Source organism: Balaenoptera acutorostrata, chromosome 7 (assembly GCF_949987535.1).
Source record: "Balaenoptera acutorostrata chromosome 7, mBalAcu1.1, whole genome shotgun sequence".
Classification (NCBI taxonomy): Eukaryota; Metazoa; Chordata; class Mammalia; order Artiodactyla; family Balaenopteridae; genus Balaenoptera; species Balaenoptera acutorostrata.
The window spans coordinates 56252597-56279295 of NC_080070.1; the positions used below are offsets into that span (position 1 = coordinate 56252597).

Sequence of the window (26699 nt, forward strand, 5' to 3'; positions counted from 1 at the left end):
TCATAGTCATTACTGATTGCACCAGTAAAATGATGGAATACTGTAACTGATGTATTTTTAAGTATTCTGGCATCCACTAAATTTATATCAAAGTTAAGACTTATTTTTATGTAGATACCAAGAATCTAATAAACTGGATTAACAGCTTGTTTGTCACTCCAAGTACATGCTACTTATTGCCTTTATTGAATGTTCAATCACTCTGATTGCATTGGGATAAATGTTTAGTTATGGAAACACTCTTTGACATTTGGGCATTTAATGAAGTTGGCTGTATTGGGCCCTAGTTCCATAGTGAGATGGCCTATTGTTCATAATTAAGGGGGATATAAAATTGTGAGGAAATTTTGAATGAGTCTTATGAAAAGGCTGCTTCCAAAGATGGAACAGTATTTTTAAGAATATGGGTATCTGTAGCAAGAAGAAAAGTACAGCCTTTGAATCACAGTCGTGTGTTAATGGATGATGGGTCCCCCAGGGTAGGATCACGAGGGAGACCTCTGGCTAATGGAGGTGGCTGGGGATCACTTGGTGGGATTGTCAGAGTTTGGGTTAGTAGTTTCAGCCTGAACAAATCATATCAGTATAGAGAGAGCCTAGTCATAGCTAGAGAAAACCAATCAGTTAGGAAAGGTGGGACCACAAATTCCTCTAGAAGAATATGAAAGATGAATTTCTGCAGATGAAGACATGTTCAAGGTGAGAAGAGGAACGAACTATTGACTAACCTCAGCAGCTTAATTTACTTCCATATTTATACTTGGAAATGGGAAGGTAAAACATTTAAACCCTTACATTTAGCTGTTTAAGGGATGGTTCTCTTCTCAGAGGGCTAAGAAAATATCATAAAATGCATAATTATGGTTTGTGCAAGGATCTTTTTCCAAAACATTTTGTCTAAGCAGTTTTACAAATGGTGGGTAGAAACCACAGTGACACACTTGCCTCCCTTGAGGAAGCACCGCCCACTCCTACCCTGCACACTGGCAGCTCCAGACCTCCTGGGACAGGCCGAGACCCCTCCCTGCACTCCCAATCTGGCTGTGCAACCAACCCAGACATTTCTCTTCTCTTACCAATCCTTCCCCGCCTGGATGGGGCATGCCACCCCAGTCTGAAGGTAGAGCCCAGCCCTGTCCATCTGGGATTTATTTTGATATATGGTGTAGAAGATTTAAATAGGCTCGTCTCCCCCATCCCTCCAACCCCCCGGCAATAGTCAATTTTAGGGAGCCCCATTTATTGAGTATAGTTCATTTGCATTATGTGGTGTTTTTGGCTGTGGTGGGGAAACCATACTGACTTATCAACAACATAGATCTTATTAATACTGAGATGGTTTGGGGTTGGGGATGGCTTTGAGGATCAGAAAGCCTGGAATCCTGCCCATTCAAACCTTCTTTTTCCATATATTAACCTGGTATATATATAGTAGGGTTTTTTTCCCCTTGAGATATTATTTTCAATTTATCTGCTTGTATGTTCTTGTCCCAATACTGTGCTGTTTATTGTAGGCATATAAGACATTCTGATATCTGGCATGGCCAGGCTGGCCTTAATTCATTCTGTTTTCAAACTTCTTTTAACTATTTTCATCTGTTTGAATGCTTTGCTTTTAAGGTCTGAATATAGGCTCCCCCCACCATGCCAAGTGAATGTTGATCTAGACTATTTAGAGCTTTTTTCTTGAAATATAAATTTGGCTATTGCTAGCAAAGTAACAGTAGTCAATTTGGGAGTATCATGAAGTTGATAGGAAGGGACGTGCTCTATAAAATAACCAGCCAAACTCCCTAACTATCCCAACTGTAACTCTATTAAAGGGTTTTTACGCTTCACTTTTATTCAGCACCTTCTTGAATTACACTCAGAAATAGAACTGATTCAATGCACCAATGCAATTTATTCTCTTTTCTATATGTGTAAGCATATATACAAATCAGCTGTTTTCTACATCAGTTAAGTATCAGCCACCTCTTGGTGAGCTTTTATAAAATGATTCAAAAATTGCAAAAAGGCACAAAGAGAGAGAAAACCTTCCATGCCAACCATGATCTTTCTTCTATTTATTGATTTCTTTACCTCCCGCTTTCTTTCACCAACAATTTCAGGTTGCTTACAGTGAAAGTTCATTTTCAATAAGACCTAAAACAATGACTGCACGAAAGAAGAAGAAAACTGGAAGAGGAAGGAGTGAGTGGTGAGGCTAAATATCAAGAACTTTGGGCTAGGCAAAGGTCCTGTGAAGTGGAGTTAGCAAACTTTACAGCTTGTCTAGAAGGCAAACTGGTAGACCAGTCTAAGAACAATCTTTATGCAGATTTGTTCATTTATTCAAGAAATATCTGTTGAGCACTTGCTATATGCCTGTCACTCATTAGGCATTGGAAATAGAATAGTGAGCAAATCAGGCACAAATCCCTGCCCTCATAGAGCTTACATTTTAGTGGAGGAGCCATAGTAATCAAAATATACAATCTATGTGGAATGTTAGGTATTAATAATTGCTGAGAAGAAAAAATAAAACATGGAAGGGAGGTAGGAGGTTGGGGAGGCTGCTTACCTTTTTGATGGAGTGGTCAGGGAGGGTGTCCCTGAGACACTGACTTTAGAAAAATGGCCAGAAGGCCATGAAGGAGCAGTAGGGATGTCAGGGGAAGGTGCTGGCAGAGGGAGCAGCTAGTGCAAAGGCCCTGGTGTCTTTGAAGGAGCATGGAGGGAGAAGAGCCTGGGTAGAGGGAGGGAGGGGTCATGGTTAGCACCTGCAGCTCCAGGACCAGGCCTGGATGCTTTCAAAGTTCTTTGGGTAGGAAAGGGCAGGGCCACAAATAAAAGCAAGGAAATTAGACTTGCCATACTTTCTAATTTTTATTCAGTTATATATCAAGTTTTTTATGTGCTCAGAATTTCTAACTGAAGAATGAAGAGACGTAATGGTGTGTACAGGTACAAGTTTACAATTTCTTTTCTATTTACTTCGACATAGACCATTTTGAAATTTTAGCAGACATTTTAGGATGTACTTCTAAATTTGGTACATCACTGTTTCTTTTTTTTTTTTTTTTTTTAAACATCTTTATTGAAGTATATTTGCCTTCAATAGTGTGTTAACATCTGCTTTATAACAAAGTGAATCAGTTATACATATACAATATGTTCCCATTTCTCTTCCCTCTTGCATCTCCCTCCCTCCCACCCTCCCCATCCCACCCCTCTAGGTGGTCACAAAGCACCGAGCTGATCTCCCTGTGCTATGCGGCTGCTTCCCACTAGCTATCTATTTTACATTTGGTAGCATCACTGTTTCTTTTGGAAGCAAATAAGAAAAGACCTTTCTGTATCCATTTGACATTATGAATACCCACTAAGAGAGTATTGTGCTCTAAGGTGGTGAACTCTGTGGTTTGCAATCTTGTTTAAACAGTCAGAATTGCAAATAATGATCCCTGAAATATAATTTCCTGTCATTCACCTACCTGCCAATTTCCCTCTAAATTTATGGGTTCCTATAAAACTTACTGTGAAACTCAAGATGCTTGTAACAGTCAATTTCAGACTAACTTTATACTTTTTTTCCAGACAAATTATGTTGTTCAAGTCCTGTAGTCATTTTCACACTGTCTTATTGTGTTGTTGGCTGTTTGTTATCTGCTTATTTAAAGAAAATAGAGCAAGGTTTATAAAATCATGGTTTTGGTTCCAGAATCTAACCCGGTAGTCATTTTACTGAGGTCTCCTCCATATATTAACTAAGGAGGAAAACATCAAATCACTTGGCATTTTCGAGGTGATGGGGGAAGAATACATAATGTAAGAACGGCTTGGAAGCTGTCCTTTCTTCATGTGAATAGGAGGAGTTTATCACTTTGTTTATTGAAAGGGGAGATGGGGGCGAGTGTTAGAAATGTCAGGTCTCTGTGGTTGATGCATTAGTGCCCCACTCCAGGGCGTGTTTGTTTTAGGCTGTCAGGGGAATGGGTTAGGAAGATGCCCAGTGGTGCCAGCTGTGTGGCTGGCAAGCAGCTGGACCACGGAGGCGCCTCTTTGGCAGAACCAACAGTTGGGCCAGAAAGGCTGTGAATCAGCAATGAGTGTAAACATTCATTTAGTTTGAATGATTAAGAGCACAGCTTCTGGTCTTCTGTTATTAGCTGATTATAAGAGTGAAGTGGAGGAAAGTTGCAGCCCTTGTTGGAGAACAGTGCTGTTAGAAGCCAATAACGCAGGGGCTTTAAGGGAAGCCACTTACGTTCAGAATATCAAGCGAAGCCACAGTGTTGGAGGACAGGCTCTTGGTGGGTTCAGCAAGGCTGAGTAGAAGGATAGCAGACAGGAGAGAGTGGAGGTGGTTTGCCTGGCATTTTTGGCCAATGCTTGGGCTGAAAGCAGGGTGTCGGTTGCCGAGACCCTTCAAAGTCACGCCAATTGCGCTACATGAATGGATTAACCTGACCCAAAGCTTTAGGGGAGAGGAGGCGTAGCAGGAACCGAGGGTACAGTGACCACATGCATGTATCAGTATTATTATTTGTTTATGTTTATGTCTCCTCCACTGGACTATGGATGCCTTCAGAGTGGTGATCATGCATATTCATCGTATATCAACATTGTTTACTGAAATGAACTGGAGGGTGGGATGAATTTCTCTTTTTAATGTCGTTTTTTTAACCTCTTCCATTTGAGGATAACTTGTTATTCAGATATGTTCTGAGGAGCCCACAGTGTGTACATTTACTTTTGTCCCTTTTAAAAGGTATGAGATTTAATGATGAAGGGTTGCACAAGAGCAGAGGATTGCATTTATATAAAGAGCATCTTTATATAAATGAAGAAATTATCATTGGTTCATTGTACATCAATCCATTCATTCATTCATTCATCAGACATATACTGGATATTACCTATTAAGTGCCAGGTGCTGGGGATACAAAACACAGCCTTATCAGTGGCTTACGAAGGAGCTCACAGATTTCTTTATTTGAAATAAAAAGAGCAAGAGAATAATTATCCATCTAAATTATCTCCAAAGGAATTGTATTATGTGGAGTTGAAGGAGAGTTGAGAACAGTTCTTTTTTTTTAATGAATTTATTTATTTATTTATTTTTGTCTGCATTGGGTCTTCGTTGCAGTGCGTGGGCTTCTCTTGTTGAGAGCACGGGCTCTAGGCATGTGGGCTTCAGTAGTTGCAGCATGCGGGCTCAGTAGTTGTGGCTCACAGGCTCCAGAGCGCAGGCTCAGTAGTTATGGCGCACGGGCTTAGTTGCTCCACGGCATGTGGGATCCTCCCGGACCAGGGCTCGAACCCGTGTCCCCTGCATTGGCAGGCGAATTCTCAACTACTGCGCCACGAGGGAAGCCTGGGAACAGTTCTTAAGAAATGTAGCTCAGAGATATTTTGTGTCATCAGCTTAAAATGTATTAACTGATAGCAACTTGAATTAACAAAATAATTTCAGTTACGTATTTAGACATAACATTTTAAAGCTTGTTACTTTAGATAAATTTTTCTGATAATTTACTCAAAGTACTTCTTTTTGTATAATAAAACTAATGACTTATTAGGGTAGGTAATATATTGTCTCTTTAAAAAACCTGTAATGGAAGTTATTCCAAACTGAATAAATGTGTATTTTGTCCATTTTTTTTTTAATAAATTTATTTTATTTATTTATTTTGGCCGCATTGGGTCTTCGTTGCTGCACACAGGCTTTCTCTAGTTGCGGTGAGCAGGGGCTACTCTTTGTTGTGGTGCACGGGCTTCTCACTGCGGTGGCTTCTCTTGTTGTTGAGCACGGGCTCTAGGTGTGCGGGCTTCAGTAGTTGTGGCACGCAGGCTCAGTAGTTGTGGCTCGCGGGCTCTAGAGTGCAGGCTCGGTAGTTGTGGCGCACGGGCTTAGTTGCCCTGCGGCATGTGGGATCTTCCCGGACCAGGGCTTGAACCCGTGTCCCCTGCATTAGCAGGCAGATTCCTAACCACTGTACCACCAGGGAAGCCCTGTCAAATTGTTAATCATTTACTTCTTACAAGGATCTCTAGAAACACCAGTCCCCAAAGCAGTTTCTGTCTTTTTTTTCTCTTCCAGTTTTATTGAGATATAATTGAGATATAGCACAGTGTAAGTTTAAGGTGTACAGCGTAATGATTTGACTTACATACATCATGAAATGATTATCACAGTAAGTTTAGTGAATGTCCATTATCTCACATAGATACAGAATTAAAGAAATAGAAAAAAGTTTTTTCCTTGTGATGAGAACTCTTAAGATTTACTTTTTTTTAAAAAATAAATTTATTTATTTATTTATTTACTTTTGACTGCGTTGGGTCTTTGTTGCTGCATATGGGCTTTCTCTAGTTGCGGCGAGCAGGGGTTACTCTTCGTTGCAGTGTGTGGGTTTCTCACTGTGGTGGCTTCTCTTGTTGTGGAGCACGGGCTGTAGGCGTGCGGGCTTCAGTAGTTGTGGCTCGTGAGCTTCAGTAATTGTGGCATGCGGGCTCAGTAGTTGTGGCTCGCGGGCTCTAGAGCACAGTCTCAGTAGTTGTGGTGCATGGGCTTAGTTGCTCTGCAGCATGTGGGATCTTCGTGGACCAGGGCTCGAACCTGTGTCCCCTGCATTACATCCCTAGTACTTTTTTTAAGTCTTCTAACTGGAAGTTTGTATCTTTTGACTACTACCTTCATCCAAAGCAGTTTCTTTTAAAAGAGAATTATAGGTAATGTTGCAAAGAATGGTGAGAAATCCAACTGATTTAATTTTTTTAACCTCTTAAAATACTCTGTATATTGTGGATATGCAAGAAATACTCTTAAGTGACCCCAGTAGTTTTACTGGATGAGAGAAGGTAGGTTGTTTTTAAAAAATATTTTATTTTATTATTATTTTTTTTAACAAGTCAACCCATTTTTGTTGGCATAGTGCAACTGTTATATGATTTGCTTTATAAATCATTGAAGTTCTCTTTTTTTTAACATCTTTATTGGAGTATAATTGCTTTACAATGGTGTGTTAGTTTCTGCTTTATAACAAAGTGAATCAGCTATACATATACATATATCCCCATATCCCCTTCCTCTTGCGTCTCCCTCCGACCCTCCCTATCCCACCCCTCTAGGTGGTCACAAAGCTGATTTCCCTGTGCTATTATGCAGCTGTGAAGCTCTCATTTTTAAGAATGACTCTTTAAAATGATCTTTTGTCATATAGATTCATAGTCACCGCAGGCTATTAAAGAGGCTGCCTCAGAGTGAGGACGGATGTCTACAACTCAGAAATGTGTGGTGACTCTCAGAGGCCATTATCTTCATTATTTTTCTCCTAGTGCTTTAGATGTGATTAAAAATGATTCTGTGTAATTCAGTATGAGGGGTTTATAGCATTAGTATTCCCCTTTTATATATATATAAATATATATAAAATATAATTTTTATTTATATGTTTAGTTTATATATATTTGTATACATATTTGTTTATGTATATTATATATATATTTGTGTGTATGTACACAAATACACTACATATACGTACATATAGAGAGAGAAATTTGAGGACTAAATAGAGTGTCTATATTAAGATAGGAATCTCATAGCATCTGACTTTATATTGTGAAATATTAGCTCAACTAATGACATTAGAAGGACACCAGTTTATATCAGCTGTGGATTTTATGACAACCTCTTTGAGGTGAACTGGAATTTTGTTGTATTGTTAGATATATTTTCTTTTTAAAATTTATTTATTTATTTATTTTATTTTTGGCTGCGTTGGGTCTTTGTTGCTGTGCACGGGCTTTCTCTGGTTGCGGCGAGCAGGGGCTACTCTTCGTTGCGGTGCTACTCTTCGTTGCGGTGTGTGGGCTTCTCACTGCAGTGGCTTCTCTTGTTGTGGAGCACAGGCTCTAGGTGTGTGGGCTTCAGTAGCTGTGGCACGCAGGCTCAGTAGTTGTGGCTCGCGGGCTCTAGAGTACAGGCTCAGTAGTTGTGGCGTACCGGCTTAGTTGCTCCGCGGCATGTGGGATCTTTCTGGACCAGGGCTCGAACCCATGTCCCCTGAACTAGCAGGTGGATTCTTAACCATTGCACCTTCAGGGAAGTCCTAGATATATTTTCTGATGTCTGATTTAAAAATAGTTTATTTCGATGTTATCTTAGGTTGTCAAGTATTATTTAATATAATTAAAATTCTCCATGCATGAAATAATGTGGACAGAAGAGCACCAGTTTTTCATTGGTTGGAGAAATAAAATATAGCAAGAATAATACATTTAAAATCACAGTATAGAAGCAGCCAGATGAGGCTTGGGGTCACACAAAATGAGTTTCTATTTGTTTTGCTCTCGGAGACCCTGTTATATGGAAATCTTGGGTAAATTAATCAAATTCTGTCTGTCGGCTCTTCATAACAAGGCAGTGCATTAAGTTGCATGTCTTGTTGTCATCACATATCAGATATGCATAATATGTAGTGTTTCAGATCAGCTGCTGGAGCGTTTGGACACTTTTGTTCCTTTGGGTCCTTGAAGATGGAGAAGAGGTGGGTGTGATAGAAGTTAGCTCCAGTTACTCTGACAGTGATCATTATTTTATTGACACATTTCTAATGGAGACACAATTGTGATCCCAAATTAGAAGACTAAATAACTTATTTTTAAAGGTTTGAAACTTTGTAGGGCTAACCAGATTTCAGCCATGCTTGGGTATGCCTTAGAATATGACCATGTATGCAAGTAACACGTTTTCTGAAAACCCTGTTGGAAAATTAAAGCCTCTTTTATGGATTCTGCAAAGAGATAAATGCCTGCATTTGGAAGTAGTATACATGTCGAAAGTATGGATGCTTGGATTTGTTTTGTAAGACAGTATCAAGGTCAGAGTTTTAACTCTCCTCTTGTTCTATGTTCTTGTTATTCATTTTTGATTTGTATATTTATTTTTAATGAACTACTTTAAGACTTGGCTAGTTGGGGTATGAATTTCAAACTATTGTATGTTATCTAGCACCAGACATTTCTGCTCTCTCATATTGCTGGTCTATAAAGAAAACAGGGAGGGTCTTAAATTGAACCCACTTGTCTATAAACTTGATCAAATGTCACTTTAATCCCTGTACATTTCTGACAAACTAAGAGCTATTTATGAAGTGCTTAGTTCACTTGTTTGAGAGGAGTATTTTAATTACCTGGTAGAGGTGAGTCCAGTTGGATATTTACCAGACAGTCTCATAACCGAACTCTACCTAGTAGCGTGGGACCAATAGATAGATACTGTCTGTTGCTTCTGAGAACGTTCTGACTGGCAGTGCTCAGCTACCCTCTAGGATGCCCATGCCCTCTGCTTTTATTGGTCGAGCTGCATATTTTTGCTAATCATACTTGTGTTTGTAATAATACAATATAAAGGAGTAACAATAAACTGGTAAAATATAAGTGCATAAAGATAGAGTGTGGTTGTTTTATGAAAAGTAAGTTAAACACATTGGAAAGATATGACACAGGCATGTTCTAAACTTTTCTCCCCCTGTTGACTCTGGTGTGGGAGAGACAGCTCTAAAGAATGTACCAATTTAGAAGACTTTTGCCCAAGTGTCTTTAAATCTTCCCCTTGTGAAACTCAATACTGGAATTTGTAGATGATGCTATATGGTTATGGGTAATGTGGGGGAAAAAAGACTGAATTCTGGATCTTCTTCAAAGAAAATTACTTCACTCTATTTCGAAAAATACTTGGGTGAATGTGTATTTATAAGAATTAAGTTAGGTAAAATGTTTAAGCGTATATTATACTTTTTTTTCTGGGTGAACTGCTACTTTAAATAACATTTTTGCTTTGTCCCTTTAGTAGCGGCATCCACTAGTGGTGGATTATTGCTTCACATTAATATACCTCTATCTTTTTATGCCCTGAGTTCGTATTTAAGCCTCATTCATTTGTTGTTTTTAATAATTCATATAGAGCCCCCAAATACTGAAGTTTACATTTTCACTATCTAGTGAGAAAATATCTAGAAAACAGCAATAACCTAAAAAAATATATAAAACCTGTAGGGAGAATGTATAAATATCTAAAAGAAGGCTTTTCTTGTATGTGTAGAAGCAAGACAATACATTTTAAAACTTTTTATTTGGAAATAATTTAAATTTATAGAAAAGTTGTAAGAATAGTACAAAGAATATTTAAATAGCCTTTACCATTTGCTTTGTTATTTCTCCTGCCTGTCTGTCCGCCTATCTATCTATAAATAGATGGGTAGATAAATATAGATACACACAACAATCACTCTCTCTCTCTCACACACACACACACTCTCTCTCTCTCTCTTTCTGAACTATTTGAGAGTAAGATACATATAAGATAGTGTATATTTCCTAAGAATAAAGATATTCTCTTACATCACCCCAGTGCAGTTATCAACTTAGCATATTTAACATTGATATAATAGTTTTTATCTAATCTACGGTCTGTTTTCTGATTTTGTCAGTTGATCCAGTAACATCTTCATATGGCCTTTTTCCCCACCAGTGCAAAACCAAGCCTAGAATCACACATTGCATTTAGTTGTCATGTCTTTTTAGTCTCCTTTAATCTGGAACAGTTCTTCAACTTCTATATTTTATGACAATGACATTTTTAATAATAGGCGTTTCTTTCCCCCCAATGGAATATCCCTCACATTATGTCTGTGATGTTTCTTCTTGTTTACATTCAGGTTACATGTTCTGTTCCCTGCTGGAATATTTCATAACTGGTGTGTCCTCAGGGTCTCACACCTGGAGGCATGTGATATCCATCTGCACCTTACTTTGGATGTTAATTTTGATCATCCAGTCAAGGTGTTAGCTGATTTCTGTATACTGTCTTTTCCCCTTCCTACTAATAGGCAATATGTAGGAAGACATTTTAGTTCTATATAAATACCTTTCTCCTTATCAAAATATTCCCCCCTAGATTTAGCATTCATGGATCATCCTTTACTGTGGAGGCTGCAAAACGATGATTTTTCCCCGATACTGACCCATCCGTACTTCACCTTCTCATGTAAGCAAGAACCCTTCTTTTATTTTTCTCTTTTATTTCTTTATCCATTTATTATTGGTGTGAACTCATAGATTTCCATTTTTTTGTCAATGGTTCATAATTCATTCCTATTTTAAAAATTATTTTGGTGCTCAAATTGTCTGAATCAGCAATGGGAGCCTCTTCAAGCATACATATAGAAATCCTGAGTCCATACCAAATCCCAATTCTAATCCATCCCCATGGAGTTTTTCTTTGTCTTCTCCCATTTCCTATTTGTATCTCTCTTCTTCCATGGTGAGAACCCTAGCTCCTAATGACTTCAGTGTACTTACTAATTTGCTAAAATCTGTAATGTATCTGAAATAGTTTCAGAATTGTTTTGCCATAACCTTACAAATCACTCCTAATAAAAGAGTTTAAGGTTGTTTACAGTTCTCTGCCGCTTCCCTCCCTCCAACCAAGAATTCCGTGATCATAAATTATATAAATCTTCCTCCTTCTCCTCCTCTTCTTCCATCTTTTTTGATGTTTGTAGTGTGCTTATATTATTCATTTCAAATACACTTAGGGTTGATTTGTTCTGGTTTGCTTTCAGTTTTACTCCTCCCTCCTCATCCTTGTTAATTTTATTTTTCAAACGTCAGTAACATTAACGTGCTTCCCAAAGTCAAAACTACACAAAAAGGTACACTCAGAAAAGTTCCACCCCCTCCAGCATCCTTTCCATTCTATTCCTACCCCTCAACCCCCATATAAGCAACCAGCTTCATTGTTTTCTGGTGTGGTCCACACTGAAGGGGAGTGGAATTAGGATCCACTGTTTGAAGGGAAGCATGTCAAAGAATTGGGGGACATATTTTAAAACCACCATACTGTGTTTATGATTCTTTAAGACCTGTCTATCTAGTACACAGTCTGTTTAATTTCAGATTCCAATCGTACACACATATACCCAATGAGGTCATCTCTGTCCTGTAACACAAATGAGATTATCTATGTCCTATACCTGCTTTTTAAAATTTATAATGTACTGTGCACATGAGCATATTAAAGTTTCTGAGAAACTTTTTAGAATTAAATCTCAAGTTTTTAAAATGACCTTGACCATAAAATTTCTCCCTACTCCACCCTTAACTTCTAAAAATTTTCCTAAGGAACTAGTGTTCCCACAACTAAACTTTGTTCTGCTGTCATCTTTAAGTAGGATGTTTGCTATTGTTTTCTTATAAGTCTTTTCATCATGTTAAATAAGTTTCTTTTTATTACTAGTTGACTGATTATTTTTTGAAGTAGCAGGACTATCTTGAAAGTTTCCAAAGGCTTTTTTCACACTTCTGGATGCCCTATGATTTTTCTGATTTGGCCTGTTAGTGTAATATATTATTTTGATGTATTACCTAATGTTGGACAGCCGTAAAGTACATCCTATTTCACCTTAATTTGATTTGCCAGTGTTTTTAGGAATTTTGTATTATATTCATAAATGAGATTGGTGTAGAGTTTTAAAAATTTGCATTACTGGGCTTCCCTGGTGGCGCAGTGGTTAAGAATCCCCCTGCCAATGCAGGAGACACGGGTTCGAGCCCCAGTCTGGGAAGATCCCACATGCTGTGGAGCAACTAAACCCGTGTGCCAAAACTACTAAGCCTGCGCTCTAGAGCCTTCGAGCCACAGCTACTGAAGGCCATGCGCCTAGAGCCTGTGCTCCACAACAAGAGAAGCCGCCGCAATGAGAAGACCCCACGCAGCCATAAATAAATAAATTAATTAATTTAAAAAATTTTGCATTACTTTTGTCATGTTTGGATATGAGGGCTCTGGTAGTGACTAAGGGATTATCTGTTCCATGAAGATTCAATAGCACTTGCCCCCAAAGTATCCTTTAGGAAGATAGATATTTGATGACTTTACAATTTCTTATATACCAACTTTTTTACGTCTCTTGGATTAATTCTGGCAATTTATATTCTTGCAGTCTCCTCCATTTAATCTATTATTTCTACCTTTCCTCCCCAAAGTTTAGTACTGAGTGTTTCTTGTATTTTGTTTTTCTTTTTCCTTTCAAATCCATTAAATTCTGCTTCTGTTTTTTTCTTTTTTACTCCATTATCCTCCCACCTACTTGTTTGGGCGTAACTTTCATTGTATATAATAGCTAGAGATCTGCGTTTTTGTCAAAAATGCCAAGCATATTTTTTAAAGCCAATAAATACTTCATTTTAAAATCACAGTTGTGATGCATCATGATTTATTTAGCTAATTCCCTGATCATGGACAGTTAGATTCTTTTTGCTTTTCTTGCTATTAAAATCAAGGCTGTAATATGCATCCATATATGTTTATATATGTTTCATCTCTCAGAATAAAATTTTTAAGTCAACGTGAAATTATATTTTAACGGAAATACCCAAATTGTTCTCCAGAAAGATTGTACCAAGTTAATTGTATGGGAGCCTCATACCATTGCAATTTCTGGATCTTCTTTTTCTTTGATGTGATGAAAATATTTAGTTTTTATTTGTATTACCTTGATTTCTACTGAGGTTGAACTTATTTTCAACTGCTTATTGGTCATTTGCTTCTACGTGTGTGTATGTGTGTGTGACTAGTCTGTTCCTAACCTTTGCCAATTTTTCCATTGGGGTAGTACTTTTTCTTATTATTTTAAGAGCTAATTGTTTTTCTAGGGACAGCAATCTTTGCTTTCCGTGTTTGTATAGAGAATAATTTTTTCCAATTTGTCATCTTGCCTTCAAATATATATAATGTTTTCTTAGTGTAGTTTAGTTTTGTTTTGAAATTTATTTTTTATTTATTTATTTTTGGCTGTGTTGGGTCTTTGTTGCTGCACGCGGGCTTTCTCTAGTTGCGGCGAGCGGGGCTACTCTTTGTTGCGTGCGCGGGCTTCTCATTGCAGTGGTTCCTCTTGTTGCAGAGCACGGGCCCTAGGTGCGTGGGCTTCAGTAGTTGTGACTCGTGGGCTCTAGAGCACAGGCTCAGTAGTTGTGGCACACGGGCTTAGTTGCTCCGCGGCATGTGGGATCTTCCCAGACCAGGGCTCGAACCCGTGTCCCCTGCATTGGCAGGAGGATTCTTAACCACTGCGCCACCAGGGAAGTCCTATATAATGTTTTTTATGTACAAATTTTTTTTCATTTTCAGGGAATCATATCTATCATTCCTATTATGGTTTCTGGTGTTGGGATCATGTTTATAAAAGTTTTCCCTATACTATATGAGAAAAATATTCACTCTTATTTTCTTCTGATAGTTTCATTTTTTACATTTATATTTTTTAATTATTTGAAATTTATTTTAGTATGAGGTTTGAGGAGGGAGCCCATCTTTTCCTTTCTTTCAGACTGCTTTTCAGTTGCCTTAGTAGCATTTATTGAATAATCCATTTTTTTCCCCCTGCTTTGAAGTGCCACCATTTTCATAAATTAATTTTTAATATATACTCGGGCCTATATCTTGGTGATGATATTACATTGATTTGTCTTTCTCTACCTGTGTGAGTACCACTCTTTTAATTACTGAAGCATGATAACACATTTATCATACATTTAGTCTTCCAGTGAACATTAGAATATTTTTTTCAAAATAGAAAACATTTCCTACTGAGATTTTGATTAGTGTGGCAATGAATTTGGAAATTACCTTAGGAAGAATTAAAAATATTGAAATCTTTCTGTTCAAAACTAAGTTATCTTTCCAATTATTTGTTTTCTTCTCTGTTTCTTATTTGTATTTTCTAGTTTTCCTCAAGTAGGTAGTATGGATTTCTTATTAATATTTACTCCCTGATAGTCTATGCTTCCTTTTCTTGATATTTTGATTGTACTTTTTACTCAATTATCTTTTTTGTCTGGTTTAATATTGAAAGCTGTTTTAGTCTACATATGAATTTTAATAAACAGTAGAGCATAGTGTGTGTCTTTGGGTTACTTGCTCCAACTTTGTCATCTTTAATAGTTGTAACTGCTTAATAAGAATTGTTTAAAGTTTAAATGAGATGATATTTAAAAGGAATTTGCACATGGTAGTTCTCAACAAATGTTAACTGCTGTTATTAGGATTTTTAGTTTTTGACAGGTTTCTCTGCATTTTCTTATTGTTCCCAGTAGTTTCTTTCAGTTGATTTTTGGTAATTTCCAAATATTTAGTCACTTACTCCTATATAAATCTTTTGCCTTCTCTTTCCAGTTAGGTAAGATTTCAAAGAACCTTTCTGCAAAGCAGTTTAATTCAGGGAAAAGGTGTCCTGGATCATTACCATTTTCAGTTGTCTTTGACTTACTGATCAAAATGTCAGCCATCTCTTAATGTGAATGAATTTGGAGATTTAACTTGTGAAAAATGAATTATATAATTTGGCTTTGTTTATTTCTTCGAGAAGCTTTTGGAAGAGATGGTCTGTAAGCAAGTGTGCTCTCCAGAATGACCTAGTTAAAAGCTGAAGGCAACATCTTATTAAAAGAGAAGGACTCTGTTTTGTTCCTTTGTTTGTATCTCATCTCCCTTCATGAGTACCGGTAAATCTTATCAACTAAATGGATTAACCAAAAATTATTATATGGAGTGCATAAGATGATATAAAATTATTTGTTATTGTTTTCTAAAAGTAAGATGTGGAAAAGATGATAAATTCAGATTGCTCCTAAAGCCATCAATCCTGAGACAGAGATTTGTTGAGAAAGTCAGCGGAATATTATTTTGTCTCCAATTAAAATCTTCCATGTGTTAAACATTCTGTCATGCTTAAAGTGAATTTTAAGTGAGTAATGCAGTTGCATTATGTTGTATGAAGAAGAGAAAATGAAAAACTCTAACCAGATACCAAACTGTTCGTGAACTAAAGACAAGGGAGGAAGACTGACTTAAAAATCCATTCCTCATGATTGCCTCTCACGAGTGAATGCATGATCTAATTGTGAATGAATTTTTTTTTTTTTCAAAGCAGCAGCTGTGACTTGCGCAATTTAGAAACGTTAACTTGCAACTGAATCAAACCATCCACATCAGGGCAGAAGGGATCATTTATCCAAAAATGGATTTCAGTATTTCTCAATCCATGATCTGGGTGGGCTGCAAATGCAAACCCCATGTAAACATGAGAAATAGGAAGATTTAAGGGATGGCTAGAGTAGTGAAATGTGTTCCTTTTTTTTTTCCTTTAGACCAAAGAAATCATCTTCAACATGGGTCTGTTATGTTACTCACCCATTTTTTTTTTTAACTTACTTTATTTATTTATTTTTGGCTGCTTTGGGTCTTTGTTGCTGTGTGTGGGCTTCTCATTGCGGTGGCTTCTCTTGTTGCAGAGCACAGGCTCTAGGCACCCGGGCTTCAGTAGTTGTGGCACACGGGTTCAGTTGTTGTGGCTTGCGGGCTCTAGAGCGCAGGCTCGGTAGTTGTGGCACACGGGCTTAGTTGCTCCGCGGCATGTGGGATCATCCTGGACCAGGGCTTCAACCCTTGTCCCCTGCATTGGCAGGCGGATTCTTAACCATTGCTCCACCAGGGAAGTCCCTCATCCATTGTTAAGGGTTTCAAAGACAGGCTGGGTAAGAAGAAGCTGTGGGATAGTGAATTTTGGGGTTGAGGGAGGCTAATTAAACCAAGAACTGTGAGGAAAAAAAAAAGGCTTTACTTAGGAGATGGGATTTAAATTGGGTTCTGAAGGTTGAGCAGGATTTGGGTAGAAGGTGGAAAAGGGGGGCTTTTTGGACAAAGGGAAAAGTTAGAGGTGATGATACTGAAAGTAGAAGGAATAATGGTGTATCAGAGCAAGAATGGATCTATTTAGATGCATATTAACAACTAAATGTGTAATGGGATGGGGAGATGGGGAAGCCATGTACTAGATTTTTGGAGTGTCTTGATTGCCAGGCAGGTTTTTTACCTGTGGTACTTTGGGTAACAGCTCTCCACTCCTAACCCCAAAGAAGGATTTAGGCAGTTATTTAAGCATAACATTTTACCTTTAAAATTTAATTAACTTATTCCAAAGGAATTTGAAAGAGAAAGACATTATTAGTCACAAAGAAACTTAACTTGCTTTAAAAAAGCAGTTTATGAGATACTCTGATAAATAAAATTGTGAAATGGTGGGGTCTTTTTCTGATCATCTAAAACAAATAGGAACAGTTGCTGCAGCTTACAGCAATAACTGCTGAAGGACAGAAAACACAGCCGATTAATACTTGATTTAAGTCACCAGATTTAACAATGGAGAAATATGACTTCGAATTATGATTTCTTTTTTCTCAGTGTCACCTGAATCAATACCAACAATATTAGAATAACAAAGTATAAAGTTGAAAAGCTTAGGCTGCAAGGGAGGTATTAGGAAGGAAGTTCAAGAAATCCAGGTTGGATTGTGATAATCACAGAACAGTCAGAATACACATGTATAACACATTCCTATGGCGCTTTCCTGAATCTAAAATGAACTGAACACAATTGCTGCTTCACACATTTCCTGTGGACATCCAATATCTGGTTTTGACACCTGGGATCAGTAATAGACCAGTGAATACAGATTTCTAATGGAAGTCAGTAATGATACCTAAGAAAATAAATAAGAAATAGACATATAAGTGGAAATAGCATGTCTCTTGTGATCATATTAAAAAAACCTAACAACCTGAAGACTTAATCTTTTTCACTTATGTCATAATTAGCCTTCCCTATATGTCACTACTGTTAAATTACTTAATTAAAATCTGTTTAATAATTTGTTTTATAAAAAATTTGTTTTTCATTGTTTATATAGCACATGGAAATGGCGTAACAATTGCGTGTGTTAAAGCACCAAGTGAATAACTCATGGCAATGATAATAACAGCATTAATAAAAAACCCACTGCTAACAGATTATTGCAGAAGTAAACTGGAGAATACAATATATTGCAAGTAAACATGATATATTGAAAATGTATTATTATCATGTAGTAAAAAATGTCATACATAGTGACCTAGTGGAAGAGTGTCCTAACACGGGATTTCTGAGACTGCAGGCATAAATATCTGCATTGGTGGAGTCAGTGGTGACTTCACAGACAGTTTAGAATAGCATTCATGTGTAGGAACAATATTTAGAACAATGTAGAACAATATTTACAATGTGATTATATTATTATATCAACCTGTATGCCATAGTGAATTTGCAGAGTCCTTCCCTTTTTTTTTCCCCCTCTCTCGTTCCCTCTTTCCTTTCCTCTGTCCCACCCACCAAAATGACTGGGCATACATCTTGGTAAAAAAAATTGCTGCTAATCATAAAGAACAGATATCTCAAGTTAACGATGTTAGTGCTTTTCTATGTATGGGCAGACGCAAGAATCTGGGGGTCATTGCAATTCTTCCTGAGATCTACATCTAACTATTTATGGGGCCTGTTTATCCAAAGCACAGGATGCCTCATCCTCTCGTCCTGAATTCCTCTCAGGGTGCACTGCCAGTGGGCAGCTGCAGTGGGTTACAACTTCACCCTTCTAGAACTGGGTGGTGAGCAACGCTCTTTGTTTTTCTTTGTTCACACTAACATGAATATTGGAGTCATTTATATAATCATGTTGAATTCTGGCACTCTAGGAGAAGCAAGTATGCCTAAATGTGCTTGAAAAGCTAGCAAGAGACTTGTGGAGTTCTTAAAAGGGACCTGTGGATACTTTGGGGAACCATAGAAGATGATGGTGCTGGTTTTAATGACTAATTTAATCTCAACTTTATGATTTTTAAAAATTTTGGTATTGGTACAGATTAAACACTACCTTTATTTTTATCTGTTGTCATCAGGATCATTTATTGTTTTATATATGGCCTGAAGGGGTGTTTAGGGAGGCTGGGCGTGGGTAGAGAAGCTGTTTAGGTTAAGCAAGAAATGACAGAATGGAGGAAAGGGATTACAGTAAGAGGGTACACAGGAATTAAAATAAAAATGTTTAATTAAGTGGCCTGTGGTCTCTGAGTCCCTGGTCTCCTTTGAGGAGACAGACTGAAGGCATTTTTACCATTCAGATCTTCGCATTCTGGCCCTGAGGGAGAACTGTTAACCCAGAGTCATTTAGTTGCCTTGGGAAAGCATAGCAAGTTCATGGTTGTTGGGGACAGACTGCTTTTGTGTATTCAGTGTTCAGAAACTTGGTTTCCATAACTTAGGGAATTTTTGAAAATCTACAGAATTTGCTTCAATTACTTTGAAGACATGAAATGCGTCTTATCTCAAAATATTTGAAAATCTATGGTATTTTCTTCAGTTACTTTGAAGACATAAAGTATGTCTTACCTATTTTCAGATTCCTTCCTAGGTAGGTTCTAGGCACTTAATCATTGTTTGCTGAATGGATGGAAGAATTTGAAAGTTGCTAATAAATTGCAGATCACTTGGAAGTCAGTTTTTGATGCTCCAATAAGAAGAGAAACTTTTAGTCTTCTTTAAGAAAAGTTTTATAGAATTTTAGAATTCATGATTGACATAGGAGATTATGTAGTATAACTGCTCTCTTGATGCTTGAACCTACAGTTTTGGTTTTTATTTAAAATTTCTGAAGTTAATGTACTTTTTTATGGATACATATGAAACTGCATTAGAAGAACCTGATCATTTGTTCTGAGCATCTTACTTTTTGATAAAGTGATGTGTCACCAAAATTGAAGGCCCACATCTTTAGACTACAAACCCTCTAAGGTAGATCTCAGCCTATTTTTAATGCTCTGAAGGGCATGCAAGGTGGGTTTGCTTGGTATTTGCTGTCTTAGAAGAGGCAGATGCTGTAACAGTTAAGTCTGTGGGCTCTGGAGCCGAACTCCCTGGCTCCGGATATGGTGTGCTCCAATTTGAATTCTAGCTCTATAAGGATTCCAATTAAGTAGCTTATTTTTTCAGTGCTCTCGTTTCCTCATCTATAAAATGGGAATAACAATAGTACCTACCTACCTCAGAGGATTGTTGTACAGATTAAGAATGGCAATTCATGTAAAATGCTTAGAACTACCTAATATTGTTAGTATTAATATTATTATTAACTTCTTTTGCTATATATCTATGTAGTTGTTATTTAGAAAGTGTTTATTAAATAAAATACCACAATGTAATTTATTTCATCTTAGAAGGAAATTCTTTTAGAAACACTAAATACTGTACTTATAGCAATATTCAGTATAATAGTGTGGTTTCTCTCACATTGAGCCAGATGGCATTCTCTAGCTACAGAAGAAAGAATCCTTCAGCTGTGTGTCATTTTAGGAGCAATCACATACATTATTTTCAAATGAAATTAATGTGGAATTAAAAAATCGATAATGGCAACTGTATAGAATTTTCCATTCAGTTGTAAATAATTATTTTTACATTTACGTATTTTAAGAGCATCAAAAAGATGCATTAACATAATTACACTTGTAAGGGCTTATTTTGACAAAGATTACTTTAGAAAGTAAACAAATAAAAGCAAAAACAGAAAAAACCTGTAAGTTTGATTGTAAAGGTGACCATGATTCTCTTGATGCTCAACTCAGATTTAAGTCCTCAGTGTACTCTGTATTGTGATTTTTCTATTTTATTTTCATTCATGGTAATAATTACTTGAAAATATTTTAAAAACCCTCTAAAATGTACTCACATGCAATTTGGTGATTTGCAGATAGAAATTACTTCATTCACAGATATTTATTGAACATCCAGTATACGTTTATCTCAGTGCTGAACAAGGAGGGTACAGCAGTGCACAAAGCAGACAAAAATCCCTGCCATCATGGAACTGAATTGTGAAGGGAGGCAGATAATAAATCCATAGGTAAACGTTGTCTGTCTGATGGCATAAGTACTATGGGGAGAAATAAAGCAAGGGAGTACATAGGAAAGGTGGTAATTTTAATTAGGATGGTCGAAGAAGGCCTCAACAGAAAATGTGACTTTTGAGCATAGACTTGGAGGCCATGAGAGACGGAGCCATGTGGATACATGGGGGAAGAGTATTTCAGGTAGAGGGAACAGCAGGGAGGTCGCTGTGGGTGGAACAGCGTGAACGAAGGGGAGAGTAGTAGGAATGAGATCAGAAAGATAAGCAACATTGTATAGAGCCTTGTAGGCCGCTGTAAAACTGACTTTTACTCTTAATGAAATGGAAAACGATTGGAAGTTTTTGAGCAGAGTAAAGTGATTTAGCTTAAGAATCACTTCATGAGCTATTCTGAGAAAAGACGGTAGGGAGCAACAGGAGCCTGGGTGAGAGGCCCCTGTAGTAATCTGCTAAAATGATGGTGGATCACATCCCCATCCAACTAGGGTGGCTGCTCTGAAGATATTGAGAAACGGTTGGAGTCTTGATTTTGGACGTAGAGTCAACAGGATTTGCTAACAGTTTGGATATCAAATTAGAATTATCAAAGCTGTAGGTCTGAACAGCTTGAACGATGGAATGGCTATTAACGGGCCTTTTGGGAAACTGTTGGAGGAGTCTGTTTTAGGATTGTTGTGGGGCAGGGGCTCAGCATTTTAGTGTCAGATGTGTTGAGTTTGATGGGAGAGGTGCAGGTTTCTGTGTATAATCCCATAGCACATGTGTTGTTACACTTACAGGTATTAAAAAGTAAAGGAAAGTGTGATACGGCGTGCTCCAATTTGAGAAATATATGCATCTTACTTACATTTGGAATTATTTTAAAGATTTAAAGCTTCACTTGATTGCAGACATTTAGGAAGCCATATTTCTTCTGATTTGCTTCCTTATGTCATTGTTCCAACAATTCCTTTTTTGTAAGCCAAGAGTGTATGTTTTTGTTTGTGTGGTTTTAGACAAATATACCCAAACATTCCACTGCATATTTACCTTTCACGGACTTATCTTTCAAGTATAATCTACACTGGATAGCCGTGTGTTTATCCCAAAATGATGCCACAATTGTTCAAATATTTTTGGAATTCTGTTCGTATATTAATTCACAACTAGCTTATAAACCACTCAGGAAAATTAGTCTTTTAAAGAGAGTTTCAAGTTTTAGACATTGACTTTCATTCAACCTCTGCTTTGACACATTGTACATTGATACTCCTTCCGACAACTTTTCGTGTGCCAAGTTTAGTCTTAAACTCATCAGTAGCCTAATGATATGCACAGATGAGCCTGCATGAGACTCTGCCTGCTGGAGCCTGTGCTGGGGAAGGTGCTGGGCCCTTCCTGCCCTCTGCCTCCTGCCCCAGGACTGCTGGGCACCAGGACTATTCTCATCTCTGGGGCCAAGGATAGAGGGGGTCTGCAGGAACTGTTACTCAGCATTTAATACCTTCTTATTTCTCTGAAATGGATATTATATATTAAAAATCTATTTACTCTCAATAGATTCTTTTAAAGTAAATGAAGCATATTGCTACGTTTGTATGATTCTTTAATTATATAGTATCATCTTGGTGGAATCCTTGCCACAAATTTTTTTTGTTTCCTATATCAGGATTTAGTTAACAATTCTCTTGAAAATAATGGCTTTATGGCTTTATTTAAAAAATCTTTATGGACACTAAATCATGTCACTTATCATGGCTGCTGAAAAGCCTAGTCAAATTTGTCATCTAGAAAATGTGAAATACTTTTCCTTTGACTTAATTTTCTCATGCACTTATTTTTTATTTTTTTCAAACATCTTTATTGAAGTATAATTGCCTTACAATAGTGTGTTAGCTTCTGCTTTATAACAAAGTGAATCAGTTATACATATACAATATGTTCCCATTTCTCTTCCCTCTTGCATCTCCCTCCCTCCCACCCTCCCCATCCCACCCCTCTAGGTGGTCACAAAGCACCGAGCTGATCTCCCTGTGCTATGCGGCTGCTTCCCACTAGTTATCTATTTTACATTTGGTAGTGTATATATGTCCATGACACTCTCTTACCCTGTCACATCTCACCCCTCCCCCTCCCCATATCCTCAAGTCCATTCTCTAGTAGGTCTGTGTCTTTATTCCCGTCTTGCCACTAGGTTCTTCATGGCCTTTTTTTTTTTTTTTCCCCTTAGATTCCGTATATATGTGTTAGCATACTGTATTTGTTTTTCTCTTTCTGACGTACTTCACTCTGTATGACAGACTCTAACTCCATCCACCTCATTACAAATACCTCCATTTCATTTCTTTTTATGGCTGAGTAATAGTCCATTGTATATATGTGCCACATCTTCTTTATCCATTCATCTGTCGATGGACATTTAGGTTGCTTCCATGTCCTGGCTATTGTAAATAGAGCTGCAATGAACATTTTGGTACATGACTCTTTTTGACCTATGGTTTTCTCAGGGTATATGCCCAGTAGTGGGATTGCTGGGTCGTATGGTAGTTCTATTTGTAGTTTTTTAAGGAACCTCCATACTGTTCTCCATAGTGGCTGTATCAATTTACATTCCCACCAACAGTGCAAGAGTGTTCCCTTTCCTCCACACCCTCTCCAGCATTTATTGTTTCTAGATTTTTTGATGATGGCCATTCTGACCGGTGTGAGATGATATCTCATTGTAGTTTTGATTTGCATTTCTCTAATGATTAATGATGTTGAGCATTCTTTCATGTGTCTTCATGCACTTATCTTTAAGTTTAATTTTATTTTTAAATTGTGGTAAAAAACACATAACATAAAACTTACCATTGTAACTTTTTTTAAGTATACAGTCCAGTTGTGTTATCTCTATTCATATTGTTGTGCAACGGATCTCTAGAACTTTTTCGAATTGCAAAACAGAAACTCATCTGTTGAACAACAATTCCCATTTCCCCCTCCCTCTCATCCGCTTAGTTTTAAGGATTACTTAAAAAAAAAATCTAACACATGTACACAGAGCATTAAAATGTGTGAAATCATATATAATAAATATTAGATGACTGTGAAAAACACAGTAATTTCCTATTTTCCATGTATAGGTATATTCCATATAGCTGTAGCTTCCTGTCTTCCTCTACTAGTTCTTAATCTATGTAGACAATTAAATTCAACTCTTTTTATGTTGTTTCTCAAGTATTTTTAGCTTATATCACCATTCTTATTTAAATAATTAGTGTATATTTTCATTATGAAGACTACATTAGTATTTACTATCCAGTGCAATGGTAGATTGTGATATGTTGCCATTCTTGTACAACTCTTTGGTTCAATTTGAGTTAATAATTAAGACTCTGTTGCCCATTTGGTTACTTTTCTAAATCCCTACCCTTCTTTTTTCCCGCCAGACGTGACAGCAATCTTTTAAATGATTAAATGCTTTTGGGGACCTCTGTCTCATAACTCCCACTTTTCTTGCACCAGGCTAGATGCCTTATCCCTTAGATCAGAAGAATATTCATTATTCTGGGACTTCCTTCAGTGCTCTGTCAGGTTGGATTGCCTGAATCAAGATTCCATGCCTTGTGCTTTCTTGTTTGATAGAACATTCAATCACTAGTTTCCTAAGGAAAGGAATATCGGACGCTAATTTTTGTTCCTTAAATGGCTAAAGCTACCTTTATTTATGTTCTCACACTTAAATGATAGTTTGGCCGGAAATAGAATTCTACGTTGAAAGTAATTTTTTCCTATAGAATTTAAAAATCATTGTTCTATATTGTCTTCCAGATTCCATTTTTACTTTCAAAACTCTTTGCCATTGTGATTGCTAATTAGATATGTATATATGTATTTTACATTTTCTTTTCTTTGGACGCTCTTGGAGTCTTTTGTATATTATTATTTCTGGTATGGTACAATTTCATAGTAATTTTCCTTATCATAGGTCTCTTTTTGTTTCATTTGTTCTGCTGAACACTTGGTGAGCTCTTTGAATCTAGAGACTTATAATAACATTTGGTTCTGGGATGAATCTGGAGACTTCTGGGAATTTTTTGATTTTATTACTTTTGGTTTGATTACTTTGCTAATCATCTCTCTTCAATATTCCCTATAATTTCTTTCCTTTTTTTTAGAAATAAAATTATTTATTTATCTGTTTATTTATGCATGGCTGTGTTGGGTCTTCGCTGCTGTGCAAGGGCTTTCTCTAGTTTCAGTGAAAGGGGTCTACTCTTTGTTGAGGGGTGCCGGCTTCTCATTGCGGTAGCTTCTCTAGTTACAGAGCACGGGCTCTAGGTGCACGGGCTTCAGTAGTTGTGGCTCGTGGGCTCCAGAGTGCAGGCTGAGTAGTTGTGGTGCATGGGCTTAGTTGCTCCGCGGCATGTGGGATCTCCCTGGACCAGGGCTCGAACCCGTGTCCCCTGCATTGGCAGGCGGATTCTTAACCCCTGCACCACCAGGGAAGTCCCATTTCCGATAATTTCTGAACTCCTGTTAGTTAGAATTTTGGGTCTACTGGATTATAGGATTGGTATTCTAATATTCTTATTTGTTCACTTGCATTTGCCATTCTTTGGTCTTTTGTTTCTGTTTTCTAGGAGATTTTCTTTTTTTTTTTTTTTTTTAATTTTTATTTATTTATTTATTTATGGCTGCATTGGGTCTTCGTTTCTGTGCGAGGGCTTTCTCTTGTTGCGGCAAGTGGGGGCCACTTTTCATCATGGTGCGCGGGCCTCTCACTATCGTGGCCTCTCTTGTGGAGCACAGGCTCCAGATGCGCAGGCTCAGTAATTGTGGCTCACGGGCCTAGTTGCTCCGCGGCATGTGGGATCTTCCCAGACCAGGGCTTGAACCCGTGTCCCCTGCATTGGCAGGCAGATTCTCAACCACTGCGCCACCAGGGAAGCCCTAGGAGATTTTCTTGACTTAGTTTTCCACACCTTGTTTTAAATTTTTTTGGTTTTTTTAACATCTTCATTACAATGGTGTGTTAGTTTCTGCTTTATAAAAAAGTGAATCAGCTATACATAGACATTTATCCCCATATTTCCTCCCTCTTGCGTCTCCCTCCCACCCTCCCTATCCCACCCCTCTAGGTGGTCACAAAGCACAGAGCTGATTTCCCTGTGCTATGTGGCTGCTTCCCACTAGCTATCTATTTAACCTTTGGTAGTATATATAAGACCATGCCATTCTCTCACTTCGTCGTAGCTTACCCTTCCCCCTCCCCGTGTCCTCAAGTCCATTCTCTACGTCTGAGTCTTTATTCCTGTCCTGCCCCTAAGTTCTTCAGAACCATTTTTTTTTTTAGACTCCATATGTGTGTGTGTGTATATATATATATATATATATATGTTAGTATACGGTATTTGTTTTTATCTTTTTGACTTACTTCACTCTGTATGACAGACTCTAGGTCCATCCACATCACTACAAATAACTCAATTTTGTTTCTTTTTATGGCTCAGTTATATTCCATTGTATATATGTACCACATCTTCTTTATCCATTCATCTGTCGATGGACACTTAGGTTGCTTCCATATCCTGGCTATTGTAAATAGAGCTGCAATGAACATTGTGGTACATGACTCTTTTTGAATTATAGTTTTCTCAGGCTATATGCCCAGTAGTGGGATTGCTGGGTCATATGGTAGTTCTATTTTTAGTTTTTTAAGGAACCTCCATACTGTTCTCCATAGTGGCTGTATCAATTTACATTCCCACCAACAGTGCCAGAGGATTTCCTTTTCTCCACACCCTCTCCAGCATTTATTGTTTGTAGATTTTTTGATTATGGCCATTCTGACTGGTGTGAGGTGATACCTTATTGTAGTTTTGATTTGCATTTCTCTAATGATTAGTGACG

General features: G+C 37.5%; 1 protein-coding gene across 3 annotated transcripts in view; it reads left to right on the forward strand.

Moving 5' to 3' along the window:
* The window catches only part of CDK14 (cyclin dependent kinase 14), a 575870-nt gene that overhangs the window by 70675 nt on the left and 478496 nt on the right, over positions 1–26699 (forward strand). Inside the window, exon 1 of one of the 3 annotated variants that reach the window (XM_057550065.1) lies at positions 10946–11035. The exons of the other annotated variants lie outside the window; for them this stretch is intronic. The gene's annotated coding sequence lies outside the window, so the exon portion shown is untranslated. Of the gene's footprint in view, positions 1–10945; positions 11036–26699 lie in introns of those variants that run through there. 3 annotated transcript variants of the gene reach the window in all.